We start from the raw sequence: 25,937 nt of genomic DNA on the forward strand, positions 1-25,937 counted from the left end.
CTCTATGGGGGTGGCTTATGTTGCTAAAGCCAAAATTATCTCAAAAGGGAAGAAGAGGGAATAAATTACCCGTAATTGTGAAGGGCAATCAATCATCTCGTTCGTCTAGTAAATCTAGTATCAGGATTCTAAGCACCAGCACCTCAGACATTTTCATCAAACCTTTCTTGTTCTTATGAAATTGCAAACAAATCTTTCCTCACTCCTCACAGAAATAAAGAAATGGAAGCTGCTTCTGGAAAATTATACCTCAGGTTATGCGTGTCATTGAAAGGGCTTTAAAATATCTGCTCTACTCACAGGAGGCCTTGAACTGAAGGGAGACTTGCAGGATTCAGACTCGGGCATTGTTCTGGAAATCCAGTCCCTTTTTCCACTGACCAACTCCACGTAGAGCCTGCGGGAGTACAGACAAAACAGAAGAGGACCTTGGGAAAGGAAAGGAAGCTGGGCCTTTCACATCTGCAGCCAATGTCTATGTCAAAGGATTAATTTTAAATGGCAATCCTTACAGCTCGAAGTAGAAAAAGTCTCAGAAGTAAAACATAACACTTACCTAGTGAGAAGCAAAGCAAATGAAGGCCTCATTTTTTTAAAAATTTTTTTCTTTAAATATGTATCACGTTTCCCCCAAATACACATGGTGTCATTTCTGAAGTAAAGGAGTCAGGCTTCGAGGTCAGAGAGCCTAGAGTGTAAAGCCTGCCTGTGTCGCTGCCTGTGTGATTTGAACAGCTTCAGCAGCAACTCTGGGCTCCTAGGCCCTCATTGAGGTTAATGATACCTGCCTCAGGGGATTGAAATGAGTACATGTGATGCACCCTAAGACAGAGCCTGGCCCAATCAGGTGTTCAGTAAATGGCGGGTGCCATCTTCATGATGATGATGATGACAACGACAATCCTACTGTTACACTCCTAAACCACTATCCTCCCAGACACAAACCTGCCCCCTCTTCTAACCGGCAGTCACATTCACTAATAACAATAGCTAACATCCAGTGAGCACTTACTACGTGCCAGGTACGCACATTAAGTTATCTTACTTAATTCACTGTACCTGTGAATTAAGTAAAATAATTTCCTTTCCTGTAAAGAAAGGAAAGGTTCAGAGAGGTTGGGTAATGTACTAGTCAGGGTAAGCTAACTGCTATCACAAATAACACTAAAACCTCAGTGACTCAACACAGTGAAGGCCTACCTGTCCTCCATGCCCTTGATGGTCACTAAACCCCACTGACCTCTGTGTGACCTTGTCCCTTAACTTTGCCAGGAAAATGAGACTCCTCAGTTCATATGGTGAAGCTGGTGGCCCTGCAGATCCCAGAGGCTCTTAATGACTGTTCCAGAAAGGAGCAAGCTGTTGCCTGGCCACCACCCCCGACTGTCCTCTTTGAAGCACAGCTAACTTCTGCACTAATAAGAGAAGATGAGCAGGGACCTGGGTCTGTTATAAGGTTCCAGGGTTGGCTGAGCCCTACATGCACACACAGAAATATCACTAGGAAAGGGGTAGGAATTATGGGGAAAATAGGCCCTAGAGACAACTTGTGGAAGTGACCAAAGAGATCAGGAGACCAACCATCCCTTACAGACAAGATGACCATGGCCTGCACAGGTCTGACTCACTGGCGATGGAAATGAAAGTGCATTGGGCAGCGTCATCAGGGAGTTCTCAACAGACTGCTGAATGTTCTGCATGTCTCTCCATGTCAGTAAAGGATTGAGGAGGACATTGAACTATTAGCCACAGCACAGAACATCAGAATTACTTTCAAGGATGCCTCCACCAGGGCCTCCCTGCAGTGGGATCAAAGACCCATTGATTATCAGCAATAAATGTAGTACTGCAAATGGTTCCCAAACCTGGCTGCTTGACTATGAGTGCATGAAACCCAAGCATACAAACATTGTTTCCTATCGTATATTTTTTAATGAAAATATATAGATGTTCAATTCAATCTCCCCATAGGTTAGTTATTTGGGGCTAGCCCAAGTATTGATATGTTGAAATGCTGCCCAAATCCTAAAATCTGATTACATAAATGAACAATCCCTTTCTTAGGTTTCATATGCTTACACTCTAGTACTAGTTTTTCAACCTTTATTTTTGAAGCACTAAACTAACTATATTATCAAGGAAGAGGTTAGCAGTATCCCAAATTGAAGAAAATTTGAAACAGTGGAGCTTCTGTGGCTGGACGTGATGAGGCTGGAGGCCAGCCTGTGCAGCGTCCTCCTTCCCTGCAGGTATCCTCGGGGGACTCAGGGCTCCACCGGACACAGTATGCTCAAAATTAATGTGCATTTTCAAGATCCAACACCAGAGGGCCCAAGGCTGAGCCTTGGCTGAACGCTAGGTTAATTTTTCTCTATGTGCCCAGGATGACAAAGATTCCTGTTGCAAACTACATTTTTAAAGAGCCCAAGAGCCCATTTGCAGATCACAATGTTTAACTCTTTTGAAAATGTAGGCCTTCATTAGCGCAAAAGCTGCAATGTGTCCTGGGAAATTTAGGAACGCCATACTTCAGTCAGATCAGGCTTCTGCAAACCTCACACCAGAAAACAGCTAAAAAAATGTTCCATAAGAAGGTCATACACTTGGGCCTTAATGAGAGACAAAGCATAAATAAGCTTAGAAAACAATAAAAAACATAATACAATAATTATATTACATCTTTAAACAATGAAACCATCTCATCAAGCCTAAATTAATTTAAAGGTCAACAAAGCATAATTTATGGAGGCTCATAAAACTGCATTATGTAAATAATGATTACATCAATATCCCCTTCCCTTTTTCTCTATCTCTACCTATTAACTCTATTAACACTAGAACATCGTGTAGTTTATGTAACAAGTTTAAAAGGTCCCATGCTCTCCTGAGGCTGTATCTCTGATAAAAATAACCCAAACCCACAGGCCCCTAATTCACCAACATGTTACCAGACTCTGCAGTGTTGTGTCCTAGGATATCAGCACGGCAAGAGAGGAATGATGGGAAAGACTCTACGGGAATCAAGAGAAAGAGCCCGAGGTAAAATACACCCGTTTCCGAGTATGGCTGGGAACTGCCCTGGACATACGTTTTCAGTACTAGGGAGCTGAGCAATATGAGTCCCTAGGGAGAAAGGGACCCTGATTCATTAAGCGTCACCTATTCCAGGGCCTGGAATATAGATGTGAGCAAACACACACAAATTCCTGCCTTCATAAAACTTCTTGTGAGGGAAGACAGTCAATTAACAAGTTGGTTGTGAGCAGTATGGAGATCAAGTACATCAGCAGAGATGGAAAGAGACTGTAAGAGTAGGTAGGGGTGTAAGAATTTATGAGTTTAAATAGGATGGGGAAGCCTGTTCCAGGAAGAGAGAAGGGAAGGGGGAAAGGCCCAGAGGCAAAAGCAAAGATTAGGAAGAGGGTCAGTTTGGCGAGAACAGAGAGATGAAAATGGAAAATAATTGGACACCATGTCAGAGAGAAAAGATAAGAGTGGAGGTGGGCACACTGGAGGGCAACACAGATGGCTGCAAGGATGTGGGCTTTTATTCTGAGGGAGATGGGCTGCCAGTGGCTTGTAAGGAAAGAAGAGCATCATTAGACTTCATAGGATTACTCTCGCTACCAGCTTGAGACTAGGCTGAAGGAGACAAGGGTACAGGAAAGCATATTATAGCCCTGGCCCAGCGTCTCAGTTGGATGGAGCGTCATCCCATAGCCAAAAGGCTGTGGGTTCAATTCCCGGTCAGGGCAGATATCTGGGTTGCGGGTATGTTCCCTGGTCAGGGCTCATACAGGAGGCAGCCAATGGATGTTTCTCTCTCACATCGATGTTTCTCTCTCTCTCTCTCCCTTTCCTCTCTCTCTAAAATCATTAAAAAAAAAAAAAAAAAAAAAGGTACGTTACAAAAATACAGCCAAGAAATAATATTAGCTTGGTAATAGCACAACTTTTATCAGTCTATTCCTCTCGATGAGCACAATGATAATTTCACGATTTTTTATAAAATACAGCTGTTTGAAGACACTATAGAGTGACCAGAAGCAGACAGAAAAAGAAGAGGCATGAAGCAATGTCTATTACATTTTGAGCAAAAATGTTGTAATCAAATATTTTAAAATCTAGTCAAAAGGTTTTTCATGTGTAAAGGCAACAGAAAATTATTCTCAGATGTCCAAGGACTGGAAAACATATCCTGCACATTGCTTTTAGAAAAAATTACTTGAAGACATACTAAGGCCAAATGAAAGAAAAGTCAAAATTAAGAACTCAGAAACAGGGAATTTGTAGTATAAGAGGATTTGTGTAATGCTTCAACTTGGGCAAGGGAAGACATATACATTAGAATTTCATTTCTTTTAATTTATAGTTGACCAACACTATGAGAGACTGTGGTATGCATCCCACCCATAGCCCACTCCTAGGGTGGGAGGGGAGAGTAGAAGGCATAGAATCTCTACAGAGATAGAGGGATTGAAGAAACTGTCCATGTTACTTGGGTACTGGACTCAAAGGTCTTTCCTGCCTCTATTGGGCACCAAACTCACTGATCCCATTGGATTGTGTCCTATCTGATGGAATCTGGAGCTTTGGGCAAGGCTTGGCCCTGCATCTTATACTGATCTGTTCCTATTCTGTAGCTGCTCCTTCCCATTGTTCCGTGCTTCACCCTGCAACACATACAAATCTCCCACATTTGATTAACTTAAAACAGTATCTATGTTGTCCTGCCCCAACACTTTCTAACAATAGCTAAACTTTTTACAAAGAGTCACTGAAATCGAGTTGTGATGAGGAATCATGCAATGGCCAATTTTATTACAAAATAACTTGGAAATTTATGTTCTTGTTGAGGGAAGAAAAAATTGTGCTTCAATATATGGCAGACAATCAACAATAATTACCTGGTGGGCATGTATTACATTTATAACAGGAGAAAAAAAACTGTACTAGGAAAGAGGCTGAGGATGTGAAAATGTAGTTTGGGGAAGAGCCAGGCCACATCCAAAGTTAGCATCCCTCTCTGATAACCAGATCCTGCAAAGGGACACCAGACCAAGGGCAGGGGCCACTCGGCTTCTCCACACCCATTTTACAGATGGAGGAACCAAGGCCCAGAGAAATTCAATTTGACTCAATTCACTTCCACATCCTTTTTTTTTTAATGGGTCTACCATGAATAAAGAAATCGAGGAGAGGAGGTAAAGTGCTTGTTATGTATCGACAGAAGGTCAACAGCAGTCTAGTGCTAGGTCACAGTGCCTATGTCATTCACCTGGCTTCATCTCATCCTGAAGGCCTCTATCATCTCACAGCGTCACAAGAAGGGTGGGTACCATGCAGTGAGATATTTTGAGAGAGAAGAGACTATAGTCACATAACTTTTATTACATATATTATTATAATCATTCTATTTTATTATTATTGTTAATCTCTTATTGTGCCTAATTTATAAATTAAAATTTCTCATAGGTATGTATGTATGTATAGGAAAACAAACAGTATATGTAGAGTTGAGTACCATACAAGATTTCAGGCATCTACCGCGGGGGTCTCAGAATGTATCCCCCAAGACCACTCTAATAGGTATCAAATATAGAATTTACTATATTCTATATAAAGCATTATTATGAACACTTAAAATATATTAAGCTTCTAATCTACACAAAAGCCAAAGGAGATTAGTACTATTATGCCCATTTTAGAGACAAGGAAAATAAAGCACAGAGAAGCAAATTCCCAAAGTCACACAAGCTATTGGCAGAGCTGGAATTTGAATGTAGACAGTCTGGCTCCAGAGCCTTTGCTCTTATCCATTATGCTATACTGTCAAATTTAAAGATAAATGACAAAGTGGAAGAAAAAAATATTTAAAACTCCTATCACACAGTGCTAATCTCCCTACTATTTTAAGAGCTCCCCCTAAGAAAAAGGCGAACAACCCAATAGAAAAATAGGCAAAGCATATGAAAAGCTAGTTCACTACAATTAAATACGTATAAGAAAAATGCAGGTTTAGTCCCAGCGAGATACCATGTCTCACCTATCAGGTTGGCAAAAGCCCAAAAGTTGGGGAAACAGCCTCACATACATTCCTGGGGGAATACAATAAATATGAGATCTATGGACAGCAATTTAAAATGACAAATCCATATACCCAGTAATTCTATCTAGAAATCATCCTACAGATAACTCACATGTGCAAAACGGCATGAATGTAAGGCTAGTCAATGCCACCTTTGTGACAGCAAAGTCCTGAAACAAGCTTAAAGGCCATCAGTAGGGACTGTTTGAACACATTTGGCACATCCATATAAGGGAGGCTCTGCACTTTTAAAAGACTGAGAAAGCGCTTTATGGGTTGATACAATTTCAAGATATATTAAGGAAAAAAGAAAGGTGCATAGTGTGTATTATAAATTATTCTTTTGTGTATGTCATATATTCTTTTGTGTGAAAAAAAAGGAAAGGAATATATCTTGTATCAACTTGAACAGGCATACAAAATACCTTTGGGGCAAGACAGCAAGTGGGTAGATGGCGGGTAGGACAGGAAGAAGAACTTCCCCAAAGAGCTTTTGCATTTTTGAGGCTGAACCACATATTTCTATAACTTATTTCTAAATTTTAACAAATAATTTTTAAAGGAAAGGGAAAAAGAAAGACCTTTTAGAGGAGGGGTTAATTTAGGACTCTCTGGCTCCAAGATGACAACAGTAATGAGATAGACTCTCCATGAACCCATCAGGGCTAAGAATACAAAAGGGATGTCAGATATCCCCAAGGGCACTAGGATTCTTTCATTCAGACCCAGTCATACAGTTCCCATTGCCTTTCCCCATTATGCTCCTGAGGCTCATTCAGAGCTAAGATTCATGCACCAGTGACATCTGGTAACATAGGTAACCGTGGGCAACCGGGCTTCTCACATGGTTGTCATAGCAACTGTGATGTTCCTACAATTGGGTTTTCATCCTGAAGTAATTATCAGGCCTTGTGGTGGGCTCCTCCACATTTGCAGTTATTTACATCGGTGACAATTATGAATGAGCCTAAATTAGATGCAATTTCAAGTGAACTATTAAAGAGAGGCTGTGAATTAAGTCAGATTTACATATCCTTCCATCAAGACTGGCAAATCTCTTGAGTTGTATGCCTGGTGCAGTTCAGGGATGGTGTGACACCTGCACTGCAGCCATCAAAAGCCACTGGATGGCCAAAAACCTGCCAAAAAACCAAGATGGGCAGTCCCTTCTCTACCCGCCTTACATCCCTCTCCTACCATAAGTAGTGGGAGCAGACGCAGCAGGATCTTGGTTTCAACCCAAGAGGTCCTCAAATAAGGTCATTTCATTCAACGCCATTTCATTATATCATTGATAAGATGCTGTAGGAACTTAACTCGTTTATATCAATTAGCCTTGGGAAAATTGATTTCTCTATCGTATATCATCCTGCTTAAAGTCGCAGAAACTATAGACAATGTTAAGTGAGCACTTACTGTATATAGAATAAAGCTTTCTGACTTATCAGCACTTTGTAAAGCCCATAGTCATACATAATTAGTCCCACTTTACACTGGAGAAACCTCAAGCTGCCCAGAGTATCTCCACTGGAAAGTGATGGCACCAGGATTCATAACCACGTCTCAGAGCTTCTTCCCCTTCTGCCACCTCACTCGAGGACCGAGGATGAAATTTTTCTTTGTGTTTGGAAAATGACACTGAGATTCATGAAGTCCATGTGCCTTCATGTCAGGACATTAGAAAGGACTTGTAGGATTTGGGTTTGTTAGTTGCTTTTAGGGAGAATTCAAGGAAGCAGGGCTTTGCTCTGGATTAGATGCTGTCAGGAAGCCTGCACTTGAACAGCCTCTGAGAAGAACAATGTATAAAGTCCAGGCTTTGTACTTAAATTCATTTGAGTGGGGCTTTCTCAGGTCACTCTCTGAGTACTGTACAGATCTGATAACTATACTGCTGCTAAGATTAGGTTATTAAAAAATCCCAGGGTGGTCAAAGAATTAGACCCATGGTTAACGTTTACTGAGAGTCAAGAGAATTAACCAACCAAGTAAGTTAACTTAGGTATTCCTTACTCATGGATTGATTCCCTTCTGTGCCAGGAGCATAATGAGAGATCTTGCTAACTAAAGACCCTCAGTGAGAATGGGCCCATGGGTATAATAACTTCAGTCACCGCTAGATGGCAATAACGGCGCTAAGTAATTGGTTATTAAGATGGGTCCTTCTCAGAACTGAGCACCATTTCTGTTACACAGTCCCCGTCCGTGGACCTCATGGTCTAGGTAATGAAATGGACAGACACATACCAATAAAATATCATGTCTTAGTAAGTTCTTTGAGCGTGCACAAGGGAGGATCCATCTGCTGGGGAGAGGGAAAGTCCTGAGAAAGAGATGAGCAAAATATGAAGGATCCAAGGTCCAAGAATAAAAAGGAGTTGGGAGGTGATGGGTGGGAAAGGAGAGCTCAGAGGGAAGAGCCTGTTGAAGGCTCCAGGTGAATGGGAGGCAAGTGTCTGGAGCCCAAAGAGTAGGGACCAGCAGCCTCAGGAGCCTTGTTCATTTGGTGGTTTGGGTCTATACCTAAAGCCCAATAGGGGGTCACTGAGGGGCTTTTACCCTTCCAGGGGAGAGAGCTGGTAGCTAGGTTTGATTTGCATTGATAAGGCCAGATTTACATTTTGAGAGTCAAATGGGTCTCCTCTGGGGATCCACTGAAGAGAGCCAAGTGGAGGCAGGGAGACCAGTTAGAGAACTATCACTGGAATCAATGGAGGAAGAATGTGTCTAGGATCAGGGCAGGGACAATGGAGATGAAGGGAAAAGACTGAGCAAAAGGGGAAAAAAAGTACCAGTACTCACTGGCTAGGGGGTGACACAGGCAAGGGGAGTGCCCCAGAGGGCTCCCAAGTATCTGCTCAGCCAGGACAGCAGATGGAAGGGAAACTGAAGGGGAAGAGGGACCTTAAATGGTGATTGGGTAGCTGAGAAAGTCATGAACTGTTTTTTACACAAGCTCGCTTTGAAGGGTTTTGAGATCTCCAGGTGGAAATGCCCAGAAGGTAGAGGGACATTTGAGTCTACAGCTTGAACACATAAGCATGTCTGTCGGCTGGGCAGGGGTGAGACCAGCAGTCCGCGAGGACGGGAGAGAGAAGCAAGGCCACCCGGAGGGGGGGGGGGTAGCCTGGGCCCCGGAATTCAGCAACTGATGACCTCCAGACGCCTAAAGAGGCCTTAGGAATCTAACCAGGGACAGAGGTCACGGGAGATAGAGACAAAGCAAGGTTTCCAGAGAATCAAAGCATCAAAAGAACAAAAACTGGGAGATAATAGGATTAGAAGAAACCACTGAATCCGTTCCCTTCCTGCCAATTGCCCTCCCTTCTCTCACGGCTGCCTTCCGTGCCCCCATCGCTTCACCCGCCTTGTAAACACTCCGGCCCAGAAACCTGGGCGCCAGCGTTCCTGGCACCTTATCACCCAACTGCCTCTGACTTGGATCTTTTGCAGAGAGGAACGTGGCGTCGTAGGTCAGCTGCTCTGAAGGAGGATTTTTGACATTTCAGACATTCCCCTTGTCCATTCCCGTTTCAGTAAAGGCAAATTCAACTTGACTCCTCTTTTTTTCTTTTAATGGAGGTAACAGACCTGGGTCCTGGGTCCCAATCCCAGCCCCCACCTGTATAGACTGAGAGCCTTGGGCAATTATTTACCTCTCTAAACTCTGGCTTCCCTAACTTTAAAATAGGGTTGCTCTGCAACTCTCATATAAATAGAGAAAAAAAGATAAAAGCAAATGTGATCAAATGTTAACGGGGGGCTCTAAGGCGTGTGCATTTCCAAGGGCCCCGGCTGCTGCACATGTGCAGGGTCACTTGAGGCCTAGTGGGAGCCCCGACGCCCGAGATTCCGCGTAGGCTCTGCCACCGGAGCAGATCCCTCTCTGGGCTTTTAATAAACGCAACTTGCACCTCACAGGCTGCTGTGCAGGCTTAAGACGATAAGCCACGTGCACGGGCAGCCGGCCCAGCGCCGGGGCCGCAGTCCCCTGACTGAAACGCAGGCCTGACACAGCGACACCACGTACCAACAGCCCGCGCAGCGAGCGCGAGGCGGCCCACGTTGAAACTGCGCGGAGAGATACGGCGACTCACACTGAGCACAGCGGCCAACGCTGGCGCGCGGGGCGGCGCGCGGCGGGGCGGGCCGAGCACGGCGCCGGCGACCAACAGCGGGGCGGGGACGGCAGCGGGGCGCCGACGTGCGGCCGGCCGGGAGGGAAATGGCGGAAGGGCGGGCGGGGCCGGAAGCGACCGGCCGCCAGGGGGCAGCCGCGCGTCTGCAGGCCGCGGCCGGCTGGAACCGGTCTGGCCGGAAGTTGGGGCGGGGCCTGGGCTTCCGCAGCGACGCGTCACGTGGCAGGCCGGGAGGAAAACAACAAGATGGCGGCGCAGCGGCCAGGGTGCGGTTCGCCCGGCGCCCCTGGGGCCGGGGGTCGCTTAAAGGGCGGCGACCGGGGGCAGGGCGGGACGAGCCGGATGGCGCGTTGGAGACGTGCTAGGCCGTCTCACACGCTAGGCTGTCTGTTGGAAGCCACGCGGCTGGTCCTGGGTCGAGAAGCAGACAGCCGCACGTGCCAGGCGGACCGGGCCCTGGGCACCCCCGAGGGTCCCCCAGAAGCCGCTGGCCTGCTCCTCGGTGCCCATTGTTTGCTGCGCCTCGCTCACTATAAGCAGGACGGCAGAAACGCCTTTCTCTGGGCGTTTTCTTGCTGAGGGAGAGAGACGGTGCTGCAGATCTTGCAGGGCGCAGCCTAGTTGGATTCAACTGCATTCTCCTCTTTTCGCAGCAATTTTGCTTACCGTTTCCTGCCTCTGTCCAGAGGGTTAGAACATCCTCCCTCCCTGGTGGGGAACGACCCTGAGTGAGCTCTAGGCCTTCCAGGAGCTTCCCCGCCCTGCCCAGTGTTGCTGGAACTGGTTTGTGCACAGGAGCTGCTCTGGGGACAAAGGAGGTGTGACAGAGCCCGAAGTTCTGTTATTTTATAGCACCACCTGGGCTGGCTTTTCAGAAAAGAAAATGTAGATGTTGGTGGCTGTGTATTCTGTAACGTAGTGCGTTAGTGTGCAGGGCACTTAGATGGAGGCCCGAGGCTTCCCCTTCGAGTCCGTGCGCCCAGCCCTTCAGTCTCCGCCCGGTTAATTTTCATTCCTCATCGCCGTTTTACTTTTAGTGAGTTTGGGACGTAAAAGAGCCAGTGTGGGTAAAAATAGCACATGCCATTCGGCTTGCGATGGTATATTTAGCATAAAGGAGACATTTGTCCTTGGTTTTATTTATAAGTTTGTCCACTTAGAGTTGGGATCCAGATTCTCATTGTGAGACTACTGGAAAGGCTCTGACATGATGTGCCTTGGTTCGTTTATTCTTGTAATAAAACTTGCTTCCCAAAGGTTTGTGAGGTTTAATTAATAAAAATTTCAGAATTTAATAATGGCCCCGAATAACTATGTCCTACAGGAAAGATTACTTTCTTTATGAAGGAGGGATTCCTTATGGTTTCCTCAGTCGGCTAGGGATTTTAACATTTGTACTCTAACCAAAACTGCATTGCTATTGACAGGTTAGAAAGGGTATGATGTGATCAGGAGGTGGGGGAAAGGGTCAAGGCTTTCACTTTAAGGCCCAAGCAGAGGTCTGAGAGAATTTCCCTTCAGCCACTCCATTTTGTATCCACCCCCTCAGAGGTTTCACTTCAAACGCCATCATTTGGCAAAGAAAGACTGGACTAAATTTAAAAGGATCCCTTAACCTGGAGGATAAGAACCCCTTCCCTCAGCCTGGGAAAAGAATGCAGCATGCTGCTTAGCAATTCCTCAAAAGGAGGCTGCTTCATAGTGTCCCTATATTTTGCAGGATTACCCCCCTTTTTGTCTCCTTTTGTGCACAGGATTCAGATAGAAAATTGGGCATTTATTTTTTGCAAATGCAATAAAGAGACAAGCACAAGAATTAGAAAGCATCCTCAGACCTTAGGTTGTGGTTGTTTGCCTCCAGTTTCATTATCACTGCCTTTTGATAAAAGAAAATGTAGTTTAAATTTTCAAATATTTTATTATAGCAAATTTGATTTCTTGAACTAGAAAAACAGTAAAGAAAGGTAAAATGACTTATAATTCAGGTACTGCCCTTGCAGGCATAGATTTCAGTTTGTTTTGGGGGAGACTGTGGTGTGTACAATTTGGTACCTTCCTTACTGACCTTTTAAAAATACATTGTTTTAGTTCCTATTATGTAAAGCAAATTATGCTCAACAGAAAACATAAATACAAGAAAAAAGTCACCCAGAATGCCACTACCAAGAAATAACCAATATTTAACAAATTGTGTTTGTCTTAAAATAATACTATATCTAGTTTTGCAACACAATTTATATTTAGCCACATATAATGTACATTTTCTTATGTCAAATAAGAGTACTTCTGTGTGAAAAGCTTTTTGCATATTTTTGTAAAATAAGGTTATAATGAATCTGACTATTTTAAGGTTCATTGATACATATTTGACTCCCCAAATTGTTGGGTTAATGGCGTTCCCTCCAGAGTCTTCTAATTACTGTGCGTCAGCATTCCACCTGAATTCAAATCCCACCTCTTCTATATTGATTATCCCCACTCATCTACACTTACTCTTTTAAGTTATAAATCATATATTGCTTGTGTGCTGTTTTTGATAAGGGTATGTGTCTAATAAGTACCACACATGAATGTCTAACTTCAAGTAAAATATTTAAAAGGAATTATTTTACTGTCAACCTATTACAATATAGAATCTGCTTTTCCTTTTAATTAGTTCATTTCTTTGTAAAGATGTCATTCAAAAGAAACAAATTGCTGAAGTTTTTTTCCAATGTGCAGCAAATACACAAACTTTGAAGTTCCCCCAAAGTATCTAATGTGAATGAATGTTATTTATTTAGGCTAAAGACCTCTAAACACATATTAACGTGCTGTCATTTTATTAGCTATTTTCAATTGTTTTACTGTGGATACACTACTAGATCCTTTACAGTGACAGGAAAGACAGCTCTGTTCAAAGCAAGGTGGCCAAGTAGTTCTGAGTTTTCTCTATATTAGTGTAATGATGCTTGGATACTCCTTACCAGGAAACCATTGCACAGTCTGATCTAAAATTAAACTCTCTTTCCCACAATCCTTCCTTTGCTGTCTAAAAATGATTTAGTTCTACCAAAAAGCAAAGAGGGATAAAACAAATTCATGAATAATGGGAAATACTTAGAATAAGATACATTCGACGAGAAAGAACACAGTTCAAAAACATTTATTTGAGAGGATTTGATGCATTAAAAGCTACCATATATGGCAATCATTTTTCTCTAATAGGTCTTCCTTTTGGTCACAAACCCCAGCGCAGAGGCTTATCTCTGGGAGTATAGTGTTTGATGCCAGTTATGAAACAGTTTAAATCTACAGATGCACAGCAATACACAACACACAATTTTTTTATTAGCTATGTCAGCACTGTGCATCTGAGATTAAAATCAGTTACCAGAGATTGAATGATTCACTGTGAGCCTTTGGAGACAGCTCTAGATTTGTTTTGTCGTTTAGATTTCAGAGCTGATACGCAAGACATCAAGTGAATGGATATTTTAAATTTAGTTCTTTTAAGGGTCAATTGACTTTGATCAGCTTTTGGAAGCTATATAGCTCTTAGAAACCTGTCTCCTAGAAGCTAAAGTGTAAAATCTGCTACTGATATAAATGAAGGGGGGGAGCATGGCAGGAGGAGGAAGACAAATTTTTTCTCAATATTTAAAAATTAATTGAAAGGAAAAGATCTTGTAAATTTGCCCCTTAACTCAGCTCTGCCAGAAATAAACGGGCAATCTTGGTCACTTCATGTCCTAGACAATAGGCCCCAGAGTCTTGGCTGCTATTTTTGCAAGCTGGAAGCACCTTCCAGTAGGGCCAGGGCTCTCCAGGCCTGTGCCTCACTATCTTCTAGTCTCCCCCCACTTTCCCTCTCTCCCCGAATCAAATAGCCCCGAAGGCCTGCTCCCCATCCTTTCAAGGCTCCATGGAGCAGAGGTTAAGAACTGGGGCACAGGACTCAGAGGAAGCCAGACTAGGGTTCCAGATCCATCATTTACAAACTGTGTGACCCTCGGGCAGGTCAACATCTTTGGGCCTCAGTTTCCATTCCCCAAATTGGGGATATTTCTTAGGATAGATTGATGGACACTACATACTGTCTGTAATAGCAAAAGATTGTAAAATCCTACATGTCCAATAGAACACTAGTATAAAAATGTTTGATTGATCCCTACAATGAAATGCTATGGAACTATTAAAAAGAAATGAGTAGCCCAGCTGGTATGGCTCAGCGGCTGAGCATCAATCTAGGATCCAGGAGATCACGGTTTGATTCCCAGTCAGGGCACGTGCCCAGGGGTTTGGGCTCAATCCCCAGTCGGGGGCGTGCAAGAGGCAGCCACTCAATGACTCATTGGTGTTTCTCTCTCCCCCCCCCTCTCTTCCTCTCTCTGAAATAAAGATGAATTAAGAAAAAAAGAAAGAAATGAGCAGCTCTCTAGTGATTTCCAAAATATATTACGTTGAAAAGTCAAGATAAGAAAAGCTGAGTAGATGATGCCTTCATTTGTGTGAAAAGAGAAAGGAATAATATATTTATATTATGTTAGTGCAATGGTGGTGGTTGCCAAAGGTCTGGGTGAGAAGGCATTTCCTTTTCACCGTGTACTTTTCTGTTCTGTTGGGAAAATGTCTAACCACTTGCATAAAGTATTAAATTTCTTTAAATTAACAACAGGACCCCACCTTAATTCCAGAATCTCTTCATTTGGGAAGCCTGAGCTGGCCCTTTGCCTCCCTTCCCAGGGAGTTTCACCCTCCTCAGACTCCCTGATTCACCACAGTGTTTACCTCTGTTACTTTGTACTTTACAGCACTCATCCCACTGTATCGAATGTAGCTGTCCCCATAACTGGTTTCCCTAGAAAAGCACCTAGAAGATAGGATCAGTATTGTGTTCATTTTTATGTTCCAAGGATACAGCACAAAATAACACACACACACTTTAAAAAAAAAAAAAAGAATGAATTGTGCCCTAGCTGGTCTGGCTCAGTGGTTAGAGCATCAGCCCGAGGACTGAAGGGTCCCTGGTGATTCCAGCCAAGGGCAGGCTGGATCCCTGGCCCCCGACAGATCGAATGTGGGAGGCAACCAATTGGTGTGTCTCTCACATTGATGTTTCTCTCTCTCTCCCACTCTCTCTGAAAGAAAAAAAATATCCTTGGGTGAAGATTAAAAAAAAGAATGAATTGGAAACGTCACCTAGCAGAGTCTCTCCCACCACTGCCCTGGTCCTATTCTGGTTGCCCCCAGGAGAGTCTGAGCTCAGCAGACTCAGCACTATAATCTGTCCCCATCCTGTACTATCAGATAGCCTCATCAAATCCTCTTATAGTTCGTGCTACACCTGACTTTTCACTGTTTTTCTAGTTGCTGTTGGTTTGCCCTATTTTGTGTGCTTTTTAAAAAATCCACAATGCCCTCACACTCCTTGCCTTTGCACATGTAGTTCCCTCTGCTATTGTCCTTTCCTATTTCACCAGCTAAGTCTCCTGCATTCAAAGTCACTTCCTCTTTGAAGCCTTCCTGTTTTTCCCCTGCCTTAGTCAGATACACTTAACTTGATGTTCCCATGGCTCTCTGATCAAATTTGTGATCTATCATTTATTGCAATTTTACATGTTAGTCTACCTGACAAAAATAAGTGCTCTGCATAGAAGGGGATTTTTTTACCTTGTTTATCTCACTCTTTCCAGAATTTATGCCTGGCACATAGCAGGCACTCAATAAATAATTGTTGCGTGAATGGGTTAATGAACAAGTTAATAGTAAGTGCTCGTGATACTATTTTGGTGGGTTGCACATAGCGGTCATCTGTTACTTATTTGGGGCAACACACCTGTATGCTGTGTCATATTCATATCTTGGCCTGGCACCTTGAACTGGAAGCTTTTCGTGGTGTTTACCACTCTCATGCATGCAAAGAAACCTAATTACAAAAGCCCTCCTTAAGGCCCTTAAAGTACAATTATCATATTTAACAAGTAAAAACACAGTTAAATTTCTGATAAATAATATTTTAGTGAAATAACGTCCCAAATATTACTTATACTAAAAATTATTGTTTATCTGAAATCCTAATTTGTCTGGGTGTCCTGTATTTTATCTGACACCTTACCTCAAAGACTAAGATTTCCAAACCCTGTCTTCCTGCACTGAGACCCAAGAATTCTCGGAGGATTTTATGAACTATGCAATTTTATCATCTTTATTAAATAAATAGGCAACACAAAATCTCCCAACTCTGCTTACTAATATTTTTACACATAAGCACTTTGTTTTCTTCCACAAATCTTTTATTATATTTTAACCATCTATAGGTTAGAGCCTAACTTATAGTAATTTAGCCTCTTAGCCACTTAGCAGGAGAATTGGATCTGAGAGGGAAAATCTAGGTGGCTCCATCTGAATTCTCTATACTGTATACAGCACTTTCTTTCCATCTTTACTCTGCAGAGATTATCCCCAGGCACAGTAGGGCTCCTCTCGTCCACCGAAACCCTGCAAAGCTCTTTGGGCTGTAAAATGCCACTTCCCTGTGGAGGAAAGGGGACAGTCACAGTACCCAGCGCTAGCACCTGCACTCGCCTAGCTCAGCAGCCATTATGTATTATTACAAATTAGGCTTTCTACAAGACTTTTAAAAGTTGAAAACCTTATCTGATCTTAAAAGGGGGCATTTTGAGGTTTCAGTTTCTTAGCTCTGATAAATGATCTCATAGGCCAAAAATGCAGGCACCAACTGCAACTGCACATATTTTTGTTTCAAAGGCACAGTCCCCCGTGACATTAAATCTGCAGGTTCAAAGTGGATGACAACTCTTCACAACATTCCTTTTTTGTTACTTGTAATTAGTTTTCCCTGTGATTCTAGAAAATAAGATAATATCACAAATGCCATCCCATCTGTGCCATCCAAACTTGAAAATTACACGCTAAACACTGTCCTGGGTGTCTAAACTCCTGCAATCAAAGCCCTGCGTTCTGAAAAATGCAAAACTGGACGTCAGAAATTGCTAAAAAGCGGCAATTGGAATGTGAGAGAAATGTAATGAGACTTACACATAGCCCAGAAACCTGGTGAAAATGGCTCAGTGGGAGGTGGAAAATCAATTTACCTGGGCCCTGGTAAGACTGGAGCCTCGCCTCCGGGTGTCAGGACCATCCACTGAGACTCCCAGGCCGAGTCTGCACTCGGAGCCCGAGGCCAGGGAGGGGAAGGGTGGCCTGATGGCAGTTCACAAAAACAAAAAGAAACTGCCACCGAGCCAACCATCTTTGATCTTCAGAAATGCACTGAAGAGACAGTGTGTCAACAGCTTTGTTCCGGGAAGGCCGGGATTTCTTTTCCGAGCAGCTGCCTGCAGGCAGTTCCTGGCGAGGGCGACCGCTGCGGCCGCGAGCGCAGTGCAAAGGCCCTGGATGTTTACGTGCAAAACCCAGGAGAATCGTGTTATTTCTTCCTTCAGAAAAGTAAGATAGCAATCAGCTACCGCTCACCTTGCAAATCACAAAAGCTTCTAAGGTGAAGAGAAGTTCTTTGACGACTAAGCAGCAGGAGAAATCTCAGAGATTATCCTACGGTGTAAACTGATCTATTAAGAGAAGACAGATCTGATGAATGCTGGACCCATCCTGTGGCCTCTTACACACGCTCGTCCTGTGTTTTTTGGTTTGTTGATTTTTAGTACGTTATAATTTGTCAGTTCATCTGTCAAAAATGAGTTTTCATTGCTGCAGAGCACGATCATTTTATACCTGTGCATAGTCAATGTGACTTCATGAAGTTTCTTTTGTCCCACCCCGTGTGCTTAGCAGAGTTGATATTTCAGGGCTTTGGTCTTATGTCTTGATAATGAGGAAACCTATTCATTCCAACACATTTGCCAAATAACAGACTAGGCGTGCCTTGGGAATTGACTTCGAGCTGAAGTTTATTTCCTCTCCGAAGGTAAAATGGAGACACCGCTTCCCATTTCAGCTTAACAGGGTGAGGAGGGCGGGGGCTCGGCGCAGGAAATGTGCCGGCGCCTTTAAGAGGCGCCTCTGTACTTTTCCACCGCCCTCGCCAGCCCCGCCCACGCGGCTGCCAGCCTGCAGGGCCTGGCGGACTGCGGCTGCGCGGCGGGCGTGCGCATCTCGTTGCCTGGATACCGCCCCCTCCGCCCCCGGCGCTCGCAGCCCTTTTGTTTCCAAGATGGCTCCCCCGTCCTGTCTCCAAGCGCCAGGAACAAAGCCGGTTGAGCGCCCTTGAGCTCAGCAGAAAGCCCAGAGTTGTATGGCCGGCTTTAAGAATGTCCAGTGTCAATATTTATTTACTTCATAACCTTACAAAAGTGGTTTTAGTTAGGTTGTCTGGGCGGGAGAAGCACCAGGGAGTGCCCCAGGGTGTGCCAGCCACGGCCTCGGCCTTCCCGTGGCAGAGCTTTTGGCTTCAAAGGTGACGCCTTCACTTCTTTTGATAAGAATTCCGGCTTTTCCTGTTTAAATAGCTCCGGAGGAAGTCTTTGGAGATTAAAACTGGACTATCAACCATATAATTATGTGGAGCGCAGTTAGGTAATGGCACCGGGCAGTCCTCTGCCCTTGACAAATACCTGTTGGGTTTCCTACTTTTCTTTTTCTGGAAAGGTTGGTTTATGCCCAGGTTGGTCTTACGGTACCATATTAATTATTGTAAGGCTGTGAACTCCTCCGGGCACAGGCACTATGTTTGCCTCATCTTTGTGCCCCGGTCGTGCCTCTGCCTACAGCATGTGGCTGTCTGTCTGATACACAGGGCGGGGGGGCTTCTCACTCCGCCTGGCGCCCAGCGGCGGGGCGCAGGCCCCCTTCTCTGCCACGTCCTAGGCGGAGAAACCGGGGCGCCTGGGCCTTAGGCGAGCGCCAGAAGCGCAGCGAGCGGCGGGGGAGCCGCGGTTCACGCCCGCAGTCGGGCCCGGCGTCGGTAGGTGCCCGGCCCCGAGGGCGCGGGCCTGCGCCCCTCCGCCGCTCCCGGGAGGCGGTGAGAGCCTCTCCCCGGAGCACCTTGGGCTTTGTTACGAACACACTCCTCACGTTTGCATCAGCCCCGGCCTTAGGTGCTGAGCGTACTCGGAGCCGACCTTCATGGCAGGCGTTGGGGAAATAACTAAAAATCGACTGCCAACCTAAAAGACCTCTCCACGAAAGTGGAACAGAAAGAAAACAGTTCTGTTATCCAATAGGCATGAAACCAAAATATGATGTGCATCTGAGGCAACTCATCCCCTGAGAAACTGCAAAGGCACATAGCTGAGCAGGCCGACCCCGTTACATACCTGTTCTCACGATAAACAAGCGGTCCTCAGGTAGGAGGACCTCGCTGCACCATTTGTCACACGTAGTTCATTCTGAATTCACCTTGGTAATTGGTAGCTGGTTAATCTGTTAGCTAATTAGTTTATCTGAAGGAAAGATAAGCTTGTATTTTTATAACAGGAGGAAAGTGTATAATTTAGAACCGAAGTTAGAGTCCTACTGTCCCAGAGAAACTGGGAAATAGGGATGTTATCTTCCTTGGTGGTGACATTTCAAAGAGATGGCTCCCAGGTCATTGAGAAAGACATCCCTGGGTTCTAAAGCTGTTAAGAGGCTTATTTAGGTTTTGAAAAGGTTTACATACTTCTCAAAGGGGCATAGAAGAAATTTACATCACAAATTTTCTAAAGTAAATGCTGAAAGGAAGGGAGGGGCTGTCTCCCCCTTTCCCTACTGGGGAGATCTGTTTATTTAGATTTGTGTTTACTCTGACACAGGATACAGAAACAACTCAGGCCAGCTCTTTCATCAGAGTCCGCTTGCGTCTAAATTTTTACCTCATTGGCCCCCCACCCTTTCCACAGCCAAATAGTAGGACGCCAGAAGTGTATTACCAAATGCCCAGGGTTACCCTTTCTATTCTGATTCAAATTCTTCCTGGTTTCTTTGAAATTACATCTAATTCCTAGCAGATGCGGAGTGAACCAGCGTGCTGCACCGGACGGTGAGAATATGTGTCAGAACTGCCAAAGGGACCACTGGCTTTGATGGTCTTTTGAGTTCAGTCTTCAATCTTCCTTCCTCCCTTTTCATTGCACAGCCTTGGAGATGCCTGGCAGGGAGGACCTCTTCCTTCCACTGTCCTCCTGACTGTCAAACACCTTAGCTTCTTTGACAAAAGGCTTGGCCTGCTGGTGGCCTCTGTGATTCAGCCTGGACCACCTTCCTCTAGTTTTTACTTGCTTGGCTCAACTAGCTAGACAGCTCAGCTAAACTTTCCTTCTAGATCCTTCCCTGACCTTTCTCCCTTATCACCCGCCTCATTCTGATTTGGTTTTCCCTGGGCTTCCAGGCCACTTGGTCATTTCCCCTATTACGACACTCACAACTCATGTTTAAAGTACTAGTTCATAAATTTCTTGAGAGCAAAGGTTAAAAAAATCTTTGTGTTCCCAGCACCTTACATCGGGGTCTCTAGATGAGCAGATCTGAGATCTCAAACTGGTGATCTACAGGCCTCATCCAGTTCACCAACCTATTTTGTTTGGCTTTTTAAAAAAAATTGTTTTAAATATCAGGTCCCTTTTTAAAATCTGGATTTACATAAAAATCGGGGTCATTGACTTCTCTTGAAAAATTAAGACATGCCCCCCACCCCACCTGTTTCCACCTGGCAGCAGGTGCCTGATGCAGAGATGGGCCACTTACATGGGATAGGACCTCTCACTTCACTGCAGACTCTGCTACTCCCTACTGCTTCCCATTGAGACTAAGTATGTATGAGGTGTGATTATATTGAGTGCGCTGTTTTACTTGGAGTCAGATAGCTCTCAGTACTGAAGGAGAGAAAGCAAGGCTAAAGCACCTTTCAAGAATAATTCCTGTTATTCTTGGTGAGCCCTTCTTTTTTGTGGTTTTTTAAATAATATATCTTTATTGGTTTCAAAGAGGAAGGGAGAGGGAGAGAGAGAAACTTCCATGATGAGAGAGTCATTGATCGGCTGCCTCCTACAGGCCTCCCACTGGGGATCGAGCCCGCAACCTGGGCATGTGCCCTGACCAGGAATCAAATTGCGATCTCCTGGATCCCAGGTCTATGCTCAACTGCTGAGCCATGCTGGCTGGGCTACATAGTTTTTAATTCCAGAGATTTACTTAATAGAACTTTTGTTTCAAGGAGGGATTTTAAGTTATTTCCTTCTAAAATCTGGTAGCTTAGAGCTACATTGGTTGAACACGTATCCTATCTGGTTTAGTGGAACAGAGAATCTTTCTAAACACCTTGGGTGTTCAGTGTCCTTTAATGGCACCACTGAGTGTGGAGTGATAACACGGAGTCAAGGCCAAGTGTTCCTTTCTGCTCCAAACATGCCATGACATCATCACATATAACTCACGTCATCTGTCCCCTTCTTGCCTGGGATTTTAAATCGTTACTGTTTTGCCAGGCCACATTAGTCCTTTCCAAAGTGCAGAACTGTGATTGGGGTGGGATCAGTTAGGAAAAGCCTCCTAGTTGATTCTGACATACCCTTCCCCTCAGAACCCCCAGTTTGCCTTTTAGGCCCACTGACAAACACGTGAAGGGCATACAACAGGCTTATCAAGGGGAAAGGTGTCAGAGAATTTTACGTTCATTGAACTCAGGGTGGAAGAGTTCTGTACACTGGGAGAAAAAACAGCCGTGCAAATTGCATTTACTTTGGACTTGAGAAAAGCAGAGTGAACTCACCACCCACTAGAAAGAACCTAAAGCAGAACCAGAGTCCTGAGACCTGTATTTTGATGAAAAGACACAGCGGGGATGAGGGGAAGGTGGCTCTTCTGATGAGAAAATTCAGGGCTGTCACTTAATCTGATAACACTCTGCTGTGTGCCACCCCCATTCGAGTTACGGCCTAGGTCCTCAGTCTACACAGGCCTTTTTCCTTTCCAATTTATTTATTTTTTCCACATATTCCTTTTGCAATATTTTCCTTTAAACACCTAAAAACGTAGGTAAATAGAAGGAGGCCAAAGAAACATGAGTTAAACATGTGTTGCATATGACACACGTGCAGACAGGAAAATGTGTCATCTGGCTCTCAAGCTTTGAGATACATTTATGAAACACATTGTTTTTTGTTTTTATAATCCTCACCTGAGGATATTTTTTCCACTGCTTTTCAGAGAGAGTGGAAGGGAGAGAGAGAGAAACATTGATGTGAGAGAGACACATCGATGGTGGCCTCCTGCATATGCCCCGACTGGGGCCCGGGATTAAGCCTGCAACTGAGGTACGTGCCCTTGGCTGGAATCAAACCCAGGACCCTTCAGTCCTTGGATGAAGGCTCTAACCACTCAGCCATACTGGCCAGGGCTAATAGCTGCGCTAGAAACAGGAGTATGGAAGATACATACAGACTGCAATGCATACATGTCTTACATTTAGCTGTGGGAAATGATCAGCCAAATTTCCATTTCTACAAATCGTAACAAAATCTAGGATCATATCCAGGCCAACCACAGGTTTAGGCAGCATAGGGGTTCAGCTAAGTTTGCTTCGTTTTATAGGACAGGCACACAGCTGTGACTGAAAGGACCCCTGGCTTTAGGCCTCTTTCTGTTTGCAGACAGTAAATTTAAATCCTTTGTCCCCACAGACCAACTTAGCCCAGTAACCTTGGCTCCAGTTGCCGCAGAAGCAACACACTCCCCAGATTTCCAGTTCTATATTCAGTGTTCAAAAATTGGTCATGTTGAAAGGGGAAGAACAATTTTACTTTGCCTCTGTTATTGACACCAAGAAGCACTCCTCAGACTGTTCAGAGGGGAAACAATGAGTCATTCATGCTGCAGGCCCAGGTGGTGCATGAATTCCAGGCAGAGGCTGCCGAGTTAACCCGTGAAGGCCCCCTTTCCCAGCTGAGGCTCCCTGCAGCCTCTGGGGGAAGTCCGGCAGAGCAGAGCAGGCCTGTGCTGGAGACGAAGGTGAAATCCTGTAAGGAAGGCAGTGCCTCTGCAGGGCCAGTCCCCAGGGGCCTCTGAGCTGTTTGTCACCGTGTGATTGGCTCCAGGAGAGGGGTGGAGAAGTGAAAACACTGCCCAGGATATATTTAGTTGAAGTGCAGCTGGGCAGGCGTTTAAACAAGGGAGCTTTTGTCCTCGGGCTGAAGTGTTTTTCCTAACTCCACAAGGGCGAAAAACCTAAGCCACATTCAGACACCCCCCTCCCCGCCATTTCTCCTTTTGGGGAAAATTTAGAATTTTCCGGGATTTGTTCTATAAGAAGAAACTGAGCAGCTTTGATGCAGCGTTGACACAAAAATTGAAAGCACACATCCTCACTGGAAGACACAATTAAGAAATTCAGATCACTTCTTAACACATTGCTCTCTTATAATTTTCTGTTGGGTCAAGTTGGAAGTTGGGTATTTTCAAACATCTTTAGTTGGACAAATTTATGGAGTTAAAAACATAATTAAGTTTTATAAGCTGACAGAACGCTGTTTCACCTGAGTTGATTCACATTTTCCAGTAATGAAAGGTTTACTTCTGCTCTGGTGGGCACAGCTTCTTTGCAACAGATTACTGATGAGCCATGTAATGGCTCCTGTTCACCTCCTCCTCGGGAAACCGCAGAGAACTGCCACCTTGCTACAAGGCCTCACAGCCGCTATGTAAATGCTGTATATTAGGGGCACGCTGTCTACTATAAGGAAGTAGCACAGGAAATCATTCACATGAAAAGCCTGTTTGAAGTTATGAATCAAGGGCAAAAACTTCTGGACAAGAAGTCCATGGCTTGACTAATACTAGAAAACCAGGCTCTGTGAGTCAGGGTTCTCTAGAGAACCCAGTAGGATGGATAGATGGGTGGATGGGTGGATGGGCGAACAGATAGAATTATTTTAAGGAGTTGGCTCAGTTGATTATGGAGGCTGTCAAACCCAAAATCTTCAGAGTGAATGAGAGACTGGTGCATGAATTCTGAAGGTCATGTGTGGCAGAATTCCCTCTCGCTCAGGGGAGGTCATTCTTGGTACTATTCAACCCTTCAACTGACTGGATGAGGCCCACCCAATACTATGGAGGGCAATCTGCTTTACTCAAAGTTTGGTAATTGAAAGGTTAATCTAATCTCAAAATACCCTTACAAAATGTTCAGAATAATGCTTACCCATATATCTGTGCACTGTGGCCCTGCCAAATGGACGCATAAAGTTAACCGTCACACAGGCTAACACACCCATTTTAGAAAATTCACTTGTTAAATGACAAGGTTGTTTACCAGGCTGAAGATGTTATGATGGTTTAAAAATGGATATGATTGCTGCTTTCAGGGATCTCTCTCTCTCTCTTTCCATCTCCTCCTTTTCTTTTCTCCCTCTCCTCTCTTGGGAGGCTTGCCCTGGGAACCCAGGCCACATGGAGAACCGTGTGTGAGGATTCCAGACAATAGCCCGCAGCCAACACCAACATCATTCACTACACATGTAAGTGAACCAGCCCTCAGGAGCTGTCATCCCAGCCTTCAGTCTTCCAGCTGTGCCCAGATGAGGTAGAGCAAATGTGCCCTGTCTCAATTTCTGACCCATAGAAACCATAAGAGGTTAACAAATAAAGATTAATGCTATTTTAAGCTACTAAATTTGGGGGGAATTTGTTCCACAGTAATAGATCACTAGCATGGTAAGATTACAGTTAACTTTATAAGGAACTACCAAACTATTTTCCAAAGCGATCTAACCATCTGCACTCTGAGCAGCAGTGCAAGAGGGTTCTAGAAGCCTCATCCTTACTAACACTTGATATCTAGCATCAAGTCTTTCAAGTCCTGGCCCTTTAAGTGGGCATGGAGTTGCTTCTCATTGTGGTGTTGATTTGCATTTTCCTGATGATGCCACACCTACTTTTGATCAGAAATATTACTACCCAACTTAGAAAATAAAACAACCTTATTTACTGTGATATTTCACAGGCATGTGTCATAACACTGTCTCATCCCTGCCCCTGACATTTCCAATTTGTTTTTAAAATAATTGCTACCAAAATGAGTGTATAGTTAATAATTATCCACACTGAGAATTATCAAGTCAGTTTACAAGCCCTGGAAGACTGAGGGATAAAAGCTGTCTATCCTAAGATGTGGGATGCTACTACACCATCGCCTGTTATTAATTGGTATTAATATTACTGTTTACTGAGAAACACTTCGTGCCAGGTGTCTTACACATAGAAGATCAGTTACCACATCACTACTACCAGGTACATACTAGTCCTGAGGAAGAGCGCGCTTCAAGAGCTGAAGAAGCTTGGCTGTGGCCACACAACTTCATTTGAACCCAATATCATTTTCTTTGATTCCAAATAGGTTTTTGCTCACTTCTTTCTAATTTTATTTTATATGTTTTTTATTGATTTCAGAGAGAGGAAGGGAGAGGAGGAGAGAGACAGAAACATCAATGATGAGAGAAAATCATTGATCGGCTGCCTCCTGCACGCCCCCTACTGGGGATCGAGCCCACAACCCGGGCATGTGCCCTGACCGGGAATTGAACAGGTGACCTCCTGGTCCAGAGCTCAATGCTCAACCACTGAGCCACGCCGGCCTGGCACTTCTATCTGATTTTATACCAAAATGGAACAAAACATTTTGGTCTAAAGTAACCAGTGGAAAACATTCTAGAATGGGAGTTGGTAGGCTGGGTTTTAACTCCTGACTCTGCCACTAATCAATAGTGTCTCCTTGG

The 25,937-nt window shown here is 44.3% G+C and overlaps 1 long non-coding RNA gene across 2 annotated transcripts in view; it reads right to left on the reverse strand.

Annotated features, from left to right (window-relative positions):
* The window catches only part of LOC308550650, a 42,763-nt gene that overhangs the window by 2,504 nt on the left and 14,322 nt on the right, over positions 1–25,937 (reverse strand). For both annotated transcript variants that reach the window (XR_013997939.1, XR_013997940.1), the window contains exon 3: positions 301–397. This is a non-coding gene — a long non-coding RNA (uncharacterized lncRNA). The remainder of the gene's footprint in view (positions 1–300; positions 398–25,937) is intronic.

Source organism: Miniopterus schreibersii, assembly GCF_964146895.1.
Source record: "Miniopterus schreibersii genome assembly, chromosome: 22".
Lineage (NCBI taxonomy): Eukaryota > Metazoa > Chordata > Mammalia > Chiroptera > Miniopteridae > Miniopterus > Miniopterus schreibersii.